This window comes from Prionailurus viverrinus, chromosome D2 (genome assembly GCF_022837055.1).
Source record: "Prionailurus viverrinus isolate Anna chromosome D2, UM_Priviv_1.0, whole genome shotgun sequence".
Taxonomy (NCBI): domain Eukaryota; kingdom Metazoa; phylum Chordata; class Mammalia; order Carnivora; family Felidae; genus Prionailurus; species Prionailurus viverrinus.
In genome coordinates this window covers 7,004,877-7,016,189 of record NC_062571.1, presented here as the reverse complement: position 1 = coordinate 7,016,189, position 11,313 = coordinate 7,004,877, and positions in this window count along the sequence as shown.

Sequence of the window (11,313 nt, the reverse complement as noted above, 5' to 3'; positions counted from 1 at the left end):
GATTTGTAACTTCAGGCACAAAAGCCTCAGTTCTTCTCCCTGGGTCCCAAGTCCTCATGGACCTCTCACTGCGGTCACTGGCCTGAAGGAGAAAATCGGCACTTGCTGTGGACTGGGGAGAAAGTGGACAGCCTTGCAGATGAACAGACTGCACTTGTTTGCCTTGGGAAATGATTTGCCTGCTTCACGTCACAAGCAGGAAGATGTTAGCACAGGACTGGCGGAGAGCAACAGTAATCCGCTCAAGTGTGGTGAGCTGAGGTGAGGCCAAGTGCTGGAGACAATGCAAAGAGGCCCGACCAGATGTTTCCTTTCCAGGCCAATCCAGATCATCGGTTATGCCAGTGCGGGTCCCAAAATGCAGCCGGAGGCACAGTGGAGGGAAAGCTGGGCCCAGGCTCGTCTGAATCGCAGCAGGACTTGGTTTGTCCAGCTGTTCCTTTAAATTGCCATTTTCTTATCCTCACCATTTCAAATTAAATCAGCTTACATTAACACGCTTATATTTTTGCCTTTGAGGTTTTGAAACTGAACGAACTCAGTTGACCAGGACCCCTTTGTGCTTAAAAAAAAAAAAAAAAAACAGAGGATGGAATTCACAGGGGAAGAAAGACCCTCCGGATCTCATGATACAAAGGCTGTCTCCCTTGTTCTATCATGAAGATACTCGCTCAGGAGCTCTTTGTTTTCCAGAGGAGAAAGAGGTGAGAATCACACTGCTAGGCAGATCCAGAGATCGCACCAGACCCTGATGAAGTGTTGGGGGGGTGGGGGGCTCGTGGGGTCTGGAGCCGATGGCCAAGAAAGAATTCTTCAATGTTTATTTATTCTTGAGAGAGAAAGCGAGAGAGAGAGAGAGAGAGAGAGAGAGAGAGAGAGAGAGAGAGTTAGAGTATGAGCAGGGGAGGGGCAGAGAGCGAGGGAGACACAAAATCCCAAGCAGGCTCCAGGCTCAGAGTGGTCGACACAGAGCCCGACGCGGGACTCGAACTCACCAACCGAAAGATTGTGACCCAAGCTGAAGTCGGACACTTATGTGACTGAGCCACCCACAGGCACCCCAAGAAAGAATTCTTGAAGACGTCTTTGGTACAAAAAGGTGATTTTATTAAAGCTTGGGGTCAGGGCCTGTGGGCAGAAAGAGCTGCACTTCCAGTATTGGGGGTGACTGTTTTAGGGAGTCAGGGGAGATAGTCAGGAGGGAGTTTCCAAATAGACTTTCACAGGCTAAAGACTTACTGGCGGTCTAGCTATGGCCAAGCTAAGGTTGTTTTCTCCTCTAGCAAAGCATTAACATTAAGACAGTAGGGAGTTCCTGGACTTTAGGCCACTGATGGGATTGCCTTTTCCTTGTAAACGGACAGACTCTTTTTTGTTTCTTGTCCTTTCCTGTTTTGGGGTAGGTGGGAGTGTCCAAGGAATATCACACAGATCCCATCTGATCTGCGGGGCAGGAAGGGGGGTGCTAGCTTGTGCTTCGCCCCTCAGCCTGTCTCACGCTCCCTCATCAGACCCCAGGACTGAACTTCAGTCTAGCACTCTTGTTCTGTCCCCAAACACAACAAAGCCTTCTCATTGTCCATGGCTGGTGCCTGAAGCTACTCTAGGAGTCAGGACCTGAGCCTGGGCTTTAATTGGCTGAAAAAAAAACGTTAGCAGTTTTCTGAAAGTTTCAGGTTTTGTGGCTTTTAAAAGACTATCTCTTTAGTTCATCTCGTTGGTAAATGAGAAGGCAACAGGTAGTTTTTGCCAGGCCCCGCTTCCTTGATGGTGTGGTAACTGTGGCCGCTTTCCTAAGAGCGGTCTGTCACCCTAACTGATGAGGGAGCCTAAGGCAAGTTGACAGGCTGCAACCCCCCACCCCCTCCCCTGCCAGGCGGGATACACGTGATACACCCTCCAGGCTGCCCAAGAAGGAAAGGGGAAAAACAAAGGGTTAACTGATACATCACAGTCCTGCAGGACCTGAGTCTCCATCTATTGACAATATCTTAGTAAATCACCAGAAACAGGCAATCTTATCAATAGCCAAATCTCCAGAAACCTATACACGCCATTTCCTGGAGCCCCAACATCACCTGTCCACGGTGGTGTGGGGACAGAGGCAGGAGGGAATGGCAGATAGAAGTAAGTTTCCTTATACCCTGCAGCCCATTGACAAACAATTGAGGCCGGCAGAGCAAACGTTTCTCGGGGAAGGCCCTGCTGTCTCAATGCTAATGCTTTGCTGGAGGGAAAACCACCCTAGTTTCTGGCCTCCACCATCCTGGGAATCTTCTCTAGCATATGAAAATCTCGCTGGAAACTTCCCCTGGACTTTACCTCCCCCAGTCTCTCCTCCTGGTCCCCGGGCAGCTCTTCCTGCCCACGGGGTCCTGTCCCCGAGCTTTCATAAAATCACCTTTTTGCACCAAAGACGTCTTCAAGAATTCTTCTTTGGCCATGCGCTCTGGACCCCGCGAACCCCACTATCGCCCCCAAAACCTCGTCACTAACTACCTACCACCTCTTCCGTCTGTTTCAGGCCTGTTGCTTGCCCTGACTATTGCTCCCAGTTTTCTGAGACTGTAAGAACCACACTAAAAAAGCTTCTTTCTCAACTGCTGCCCTTTGCTCTTTCCATAAAAGTCCACTTTTGCGTCAGAGAGGTTCTACTTTTGAAACCTTATCCAACCTGCTGTTTGTAATCATGGCAGCAACAGCTCCGGAGTCAGAAAGCAGAAACCGTGGTTCCAAGCCCGCCCCGCGGCAGATGGTCCCAGTGAATGTGGACACAATCAGAGGCTGCCTGTCGGTAACATCAACCACAGAACTCAGAAGCAGGAGGGACTTTAAAGACCTCGGTCCGAAGACCTCGTTTTACAGAGAAATAAACGGAGGTTCAGAGCAGCTCAATAATTTTCCCCAGATTTGGGAGTACCCACTGGTATTAAAAATACGTACAGTACTTGGGTTTCTGGTCAAGATGGTTCAGTAAGTTCATACTTTGACATACTTCTTCTGCTTAAGTAATAATATGGTATAACATTAAAAAAAAAAAGGGGGGGGGCACCTAGGTGGCTCAGTTGGTTAAGCATCCAACTCCGGCTCAGGTCATGATCTCACAGTTCGTGGGTTCAAGCCCCGTGTCAGGCTCTGTGCTAATGGCTCAGAGCCTGGAGCCTGCTTCAGACTCTGTGTCTCCCTCCCTCTCTGACCCTCCCTGCGTTCTCTCTCTGTCTCTCAAAAATAAATATTTTAAAAAATTTTTTGTGTTTTACATTTATTTTTGAGACACAGAGAGAGATAGAGCGGGGGGGGGGGGGCAGAGAGAGAGAGAGAGAGAGAGAGGGAGACACAGAATCCAAAGCAGGCTCCAGGCCCTGAGCTGCCAGCACAGTGCCCGATGCGGGGCTCCAACCCACGAGCCGAAGTCAGATGCTCCACTGACTGAGCCACCCAGGTGCCCCAAAAATAAATCAACATTTTTTAAAAATTAAAAAAAAAAAAAGACAAGACAGAAGGTCTGAAACACAGACTACATATTCCATGAGCCAGAACAGAAGAGTAACACGGAGTAGCGAGATGGGCTGGCGCTCCCCAGGAAGCAGCAGAGGGGGCTCGGCTTGTAAGTTCTGAAATTTAATGGGGACCAAAAATGTTTCAAATGAGGTGAGAGATCAATGATTTGCTGCTTGAAAGCAGGGTCCTGGGCTTCAAAGGATGAACAAAAGTGCTGTACAACCACAGTCTCCCTTGGGCTGGGAGACACAGCCCAAGAGGAAGGGGTGTGCCTTGGCCCACGGAGGGACGGGACGGTGGGCCATGCTGAGGGCTAGGAGTGGCTTGGTGACACAGCCACCCCCCCAATATCGCGATAAGTGTGGCTTGGGACCGGGAATCTAGGTTGTGGCAACTGTGAAAACACTAGGCATGTCGAAGTGAGGACAGAAAGACTGGGAAGAGGAAAAGGCAGGCAGAAATAAACACAAGTTCCATGCTAAACAAGTGTGCCCACGACATTTCCAAAAAGAAATCTAACTAGGAAGAGAAAAATAAATACATACATAAAATAAAATCAACAGGGGAACATGAATTCATTCAGGAGGAAATGAAAATTAATTTTAGGCCACAGGCTGACAAAGACTTAAAATAAATGTTCAGAATGGCCAAAGAGACAAACTGAAGATTAACCTTCAGTGTAAGGAACAAAAAGAAAACATAACAAAAATATGGAAATTAAAACAGGCAGATCTGAAAAAGAACCAATTAGAAGTACTGGAAAGTATTTTTAGTCATTGAAGCTTTTAAAAAGTAGTAATGAATTAAAAAAAAAAACCAAAACACCTCACCAGATGGATGTGGTCAGAACATCAGTTGGAAAGCAGTATCCACAGACAAAGGGTTAAAAAAGATAATGCAAGCAGCAGCGAAGAGGCTTGGGGGTCAACTTACAGGTGAAGAGATTGAAAGGATCCAACAGAACATCTAACAAAAGTTCCAGTAGACGGGACGGAGAAAATGGCAGAGAAATAATATTTAAAGAAAGAAAAATCAAGATGGTTCCGGAACCGGAGAAAGACATGAGCTTGGAGGTCTACCCTCTCATACTGAACAAAGACAATTCCACACTTACAATTACACTTCATCAAGGGTAAAGAGAAAAATCTAAAAGCTACCAGAGCCTACAGATTAAAACAAACAAACAAAAAACAAAAAAAGGGCGGATAATCCAACAGAAAAAGGGGGAAAGACTTAAACAGGCACTTCACCAAAGAAGCTGTGTAATGGCCTTTGAAAAGCAGCCCAATCTCATCAGTTACCTGAGAAATGCGAATTAAAACCAGAATGAGATAACAAACCCCCCCCCCCCTCCCGCCCCAAATAGTTAAAGTGAAAAGATGGGCAATACCAAGCAGTATTGTCAGCCCAATAGCACTGTCACATGCTGTTGTTGGGGGTGTGGATTAGTACAACTGCTGTGGAAAAATGTTTAGCAGTCATTACCAAAAGTGAACCCACACATACCCTATGACCTAGCAATTCCGCTCCTAATGGAATCTATACAGATTTAGAAATGCATATATATGTTCACCAAAGGCACAAGAATTTTAATGACAGCACTACGCTCCTAGCCACAAACTTGAAACAACCCTAATGTCCGTCAAGAGATAAATGGGTGACTTATGGTATATTCATATAATACAATACAATGAGAGTGAATGAACCACCATTCGTGATCCATGAATGAGCCTCATAACATCGTGTCGACTGAAAGAAGCCACATACTAGAACAAAATGTTTACAAAACATTGATAAAGAATCTGTATTCAGAATCTGTAAAGAATCTTTACACATTTCAATAACTAGAAGACAGACAACCCACTGTTGGGCAAATATTTGAACAGGCACTTTATCGAAGAGACAGGAATGGTGGTGACCCTCTAAAAGACTTGGGGGGCATCTGGACGGCTCATATAAGCATCCGACTCTCGGTTTTGGCTCAGGTCACGATCTTGTGGTTTGAGACCCGTGTCTGGCTCTGTGCCGAGTGTGGACCCTGTTTGGGATTCTCTCTCTCCCTTTCTCTCTGCCCCTGCCCCACTTGCACCGTCTCTGTCTCTCTCAAAATAAATACATAAAAAGTTAAAAAAATAAAAGGCTTGGGAAAGAGAATCTGAGAAGATGGCAAATGGTGGCATAATGTTTTAGCTTTCTCCGACCCGTTGACTCCCATAAAAACAGAGCAACAAAGATTATAAAACCAACAGCCCACAGACAACATCCACAGTACAAGTTGATGAAGTAGCCCCAAGAGTTCCCCAAACTGAGAAGGGACACAGAGCCACAGGGCCCATAACCATGTAAGCGTCGTCTCCATGGGAACAGTGGGGTAGCTGATGGCATGGGGACTCACCCACAGGTACTCACTGAAAGTAGAGCGCCAGTACCCGAATGCAGCTGGGTTACCTTCAGCTCTGAAAGGACTTGAGCAGAGGCCCCGTGAACCCCTGAACGTCAGCTGCTGGTGCTCCCTTCTAGGAGATGGCCCCACTTTGAGGAGACTCTCCTGGGAATAAAAATCCATAGAAGGTAGAACGGGAGATAAAAGAGAAGGTCCAGATGAAAATGGGGGCTGGGACTGAATCAGGAGAGCTCACGAAGTGCAAAGGACAGCCCTTCTGACCAACCCCCCACCCTGTATACCCTGCCACCGCAGCCGAGGTGCAGGAAAATGAATTAGCAGATTATAGGAAGATCCCACATATAAGTGCACAAGCTCCCATGTGAGGTCCGTGCTGCTGGTCTGAAGACTACACTTTAAATTTTTTTTTTTTTTAACGTTTTTATTTATTTTTGGGACAGAGAGAGACAGAGCATGAACGGGGGAGGGGCAGAGAGAGAGGGAGACACAGAATCGGAAACAGGCTCCAGGCTCCGAGCCATCAGCCCAGAGCCCGACGCGGGGCTCGGACTCACGGACCGCGAGATCGTGACCTGGCTGAAGTCGGACGCTTAACCGACTGCGCCACCCAGGCGCCCCTGAAGGCTACACTTTAAAGTGATAACATGATCACTGAGACATCAACTTTTGTGTTCAGGTCCTCAGATTGGGAAGTATTTTCTAGCAATGTCTGTATGGAACAGGGTTCTGACATAAAACCACCCAGTAGTCATGTGGTGTTTGCTCTAACCCACATTGTTCTTGCAATGGGAATGAATCTAAGAGGCACGTTTATATGATGGAGTGGGGCAGAGATCATTGACGGGGCGTAACCTATGCAACTTGCAGTAAATTCTCACCTTTTGCACCTCCCACCCCCTTAGAATACTGCATCACAGATATCTGGTAAAGCATCTGCCCGCTGCCGCCGCTGAGGTGTACTCAAAGAACCTGGCTTTATGGACTCAGAGGGTAAGTCATGAGAGTGAGGCTACAAGAGTCCATGTGAATGGCTGCTTTCCTGAACGAAGCAATGGAAGGGAAAATAGTACGCAGTGAATGATCATTCCCATTATTTTGGGACTGAAATTGACCTAGAATCTCCAACAGGGTCTGACTTGCTTGAAATACTACAGATACATGGAGCGCCCGGTGGCTCAGTCGGTTAGGCGTCCGACTTCGGCTCAGGTTGTGATCGCACCGTTCGTGAGTTCGAGCCCCGCACTGGGCTCTGTGCTGACAGCTCAGAGCCTGGAGCCTGCTTCCGATTCTGTGTCTCCCTCTCTCTCTGCCCCTCCCCTGCTCACACTGTGTCTCTCTCAAAAATAAACAAATTGAAATACCACAAATACAATTTTAAGGGATGGTCTGTGATGCAACAACTAACCCGCCCTTCGGAAAGCCTTCTCCACTAGGTGCGTGGTGCAGTCAGCTGAGCCTGGGGAGACGGAAGGAACCCATCTGTCTTGGGAAAGGTCATCTGAAAGGCTCTGATGACATTTTGTCTCCCTTGGGCCCAGCAGTTAGAGCCAACGGCTTCAGAGAAGGATAGAGGAAGGCAGCATTTTCATTGCACTGGTGAGCAGAATTAAGAGATTTATGTGGTGTACAGAGTGCATGACTCAAACAATCTGCGCACCGAAGTGCCTCAGATGAACTTGGCCGAAATTCCATTCTTACCACTGATAGAACGAACACATCTGAATAGAGCTTCAAGTATTAAAACAAAAAACACAACGAAACAAAAAACCAGGCACTTTCAGGCTCGACCTCATTTCTGCATCCGCAAGATGGATTTCACGCTGACTTCACAGTCCGTAACAGAGATTAAGCGGAATAACAGTAAAATACCTTCTAAAGTACGCGGCAGGGGTAGGTATTTCCCTTACCCGATGGTGACTGTTAGTTTACACACTATTTTGTAGGAACCTTGTTAACACCAGGTACGTTGGGAATTATCTAATCTCTCATTACATTATGGCTCTGTACCACGAGATGATTTTTCTCTGAAGGCGAGACTTGGCGGATCCGTTTGGGCAAATGCTAACAAATACGTGCATCCCGATCTACAACAGTGCTTGTAAAATACTGAGGAACCCGAGCTTTTAGACCTGTCAAAGTAAACAGTTCTTTGAAGCTCTTGGAGGCAAGTCTCCCAGCTAGGCTTCTGTTTTTTCAAGAACGAGGTTGCTGACAGCCAGACTTGAAAAGCAAGTACAACTTAATCTCCTCCCTCCAGCAGGTGATGAGGCAAAAATCAGCACTACCTGTTTGGAAAAGCTGCACGGGGCTGGCTGTGCCAGCCCATTTCCCTCTCAGACAGCCCTGAAGACTTGGCAACCAGGCTAACACAGAATCCCAGCGGCTTCCGGCTCCTTATAGGTACCTGGGAGTCTCAGGCACTGGTCTCATCGAGGAAAAGGCCGCAGGGCATTGCTTCTATCTGTCCCAAGCATCTCAATCTGTCCTCAGACTCTTTTCCAGGCATCTTAGCAGTGAAACGGCCAAAAAAACCTCTGAAAGCCAATTGTTTTTTTCCCCACCAGGGAGAGAACTCAGGTAGGGGAAGGAGACTACAAAACCTTTAACTGTCTAAAAATAGTCAAGTCAGGAAACCGGGCTCTCCTCGTGATCCCCCCAAGGCAAAGAGTGACAGAATGTCAGGGAGCCGACACTGCAGACAGAAGAAAGAGCAGTCTCCTGTCCGCGCCATCTCGGGAAGGCAAGGGAAAGGGCAGACATCAGGAAGAGAACTAATGGTCTGCCAGGGGAAGAGGGACTATGGCTAGGGCACTGCCAGTGTTCTTGCCATCTCCACAAAGACTGTGTCTCACCAGTTAAAAAGAGCTTTCTCATCTGGAGGTATACAAAGACATACGCCACCATCTGTAGAATCTGTATCAAAACCGGATTTTTATCTTTAAAACAGAGTATCTGTTGAAAAAGTCTCCAAAAGCACCCATATTGTCAACGTTTGGTCAAAAGACAATCAGAACCAAGGTCGGCAGCATGAACTCTAAAGAAAAAAGCAGGTAGTATCCATAGATTTCCACCCCAGCTTGATTTTCCATGTTAGCTATTTCAGAAATCCTGTACAATATTCTCATGGAATTTTCTCATGATACAAGGAGTATTATTGAATTTGGAAGGCTGTCATTTTAGTGAACAAACATTTGTTCTCCCAGTACATCAAACAAAAGCGTGAACACGAACTGCTGGAGTCTAAATAATGGCTCAAAATCCGGGAAGAGATGGAAGGTGTTGAGTTGAGACTAGTTTTAGAGTAAGATGAAGAATCCCTCTATCTTACAATGTATTACTTCAGTAATGACCAAACAGTTTGGTTTTTTTAGGTAAACTCTACAACTTGGAGATCAAGAGTCACATACTCTACCTCATACTGAGCCACAAGTTCCCCATATGGCTACAGCTCTAAAAATTAACGTCCTCCCAGGTTGCTAGATAGGATGCTCAAACTACAAATCTTTTCATTGGAACAACATGACTTTTTTTTTTTTTTTTTTTGCTGTGGCATTTTCTCAAAAATACTATTTTACACACACACACACACACACACACACACACACACACACACACACACACACACTAAAAGATAGCTTAACAGGATGTGAACGTGCTTAAGAGTGGCCAGAGCGGCTGGGTGAGTGGAGGGAAATGCTAAGGGAGTGGGAAGAATGGTTAGGAGGGAACGCAGTAATCTGGGAAGTAAGTTCCAGACAGCTACATATAGGCAAATTGTATGGTAATGCAAATATTTATTTTCAGCTTCCATTTGGCAGAAGACAGTCCGAATTCCAAGGATCATTAATGAACCACATGAAATACCCATCTTAGAGAAATATATTCTGAAAACTTACACTTACATCTTCTGGTTTGGTCGTATGTGCGGCTCCCAGATATTTAAGGGCATGCATCAGTTCTGCAGGTGACAAGAGGAAAGCAGCCAAGGGAAGATACAAAAGTTGGTTGTGCCTGGAAAAAAACAGCTCTTATTTCTTTACAAGTCCAGTGCTGCCTTCAGTGTTAAGATGACGATCAGGATTATATGCAAAAATAGTATCAAGTGAATGACGACGGGCTGGAGAGCAGAAACCCCAAAATGATAACAGGACTATAAAAAACAGTAAGTACAACGCACACATACATCAAGTTGTAGATTAGACAGAAAAATGGCTCATGGCCACAGCCTGTTATGAATCGACCAAAATGTCAGAACCAGCAGTCAGTAAATTTTGGCTTAACTCAGTGATTTGGTCACCTATTATGAATGAACTTGTTAGCCAAAGATCATTTTTCGATGTTCAACTTTTTACATATCCCATCCTGGAGAAGACCGCTGGATTTTACCATAAAATTCTTCAGTTTCAGGCATATCCTAAATGGGAGTAATAGCACCAGAATAAACACGATCTCTGTAGCATTAGCTAAACTGGACCACACTTACCTTCCAGCCTGAAGAATTCACTGTTAAGATGACTATATGGTCCTTTTAGCAATAAAATTAAACGATTCTTAAACATGAGACCTTTAAACTTTCAGGAGAAAGTCTGTAAATCAAAAATTCTTTAGTCGATGTGTCAGACACCAAGTAAATGTTAAGGGCTTGTAGGATAAGCCCCTTGGAAGAACTACGTCCATTCTATTTTATATACTTATATTCTGAGTCTAGTGTACGTACTTATAATGCGTACTCAAGTACTGATGTATTGACAATATTAATTTGTGACAAATAATCAGGCTCGAGGAAAATCTTCAAGAGAAGACACGGCAGTTAAAGTAAATCCCTCATTCAAGAATGAGATGTACCATATGTCCTTTCACAGAAAATTGAGTCCCCGCAACAATACTGCAAGTTTCCACGAGTCAAGCGGCAAGGGAATGGTGAGAATACTAAATTTTATGCTGGTTACCCCGAGGCACAGAACACAAAAAAGACCTTAACTGTCCTTATTTGGATCTACAAACAGGATGACGGACATGAACGCTGGTTATAGTATTCTCTTCTTTGCCCATTTACCAAAAAAAAAAAAAAAAAAAAAAAGAGAGAGAGAACACCAGACCTTTGCAGGGACAATCCGAGGCATATTGGTGCACCAGCAGTATTTACCAGCTAATCATCTATTTTATGAACGTAATTCATTTGAGGATCAATCGTCAACAGATGGTCTATGCAACTTCTTTTTTAATTTCAGTATATAGTTGTGATACTTCTTATCTAGATTTTTAAGAAAATGCATTTCCATTTCTCTTAAAGAAGTGGAAATTTACTTGAGGAAATTTCTATCAGAATAAAACTGCCTTATATTGCCCGATTTAGTCAAAGCTGCTTGAAACTCCAACTTTTTACCATCATTTACTGCCTGTATCAA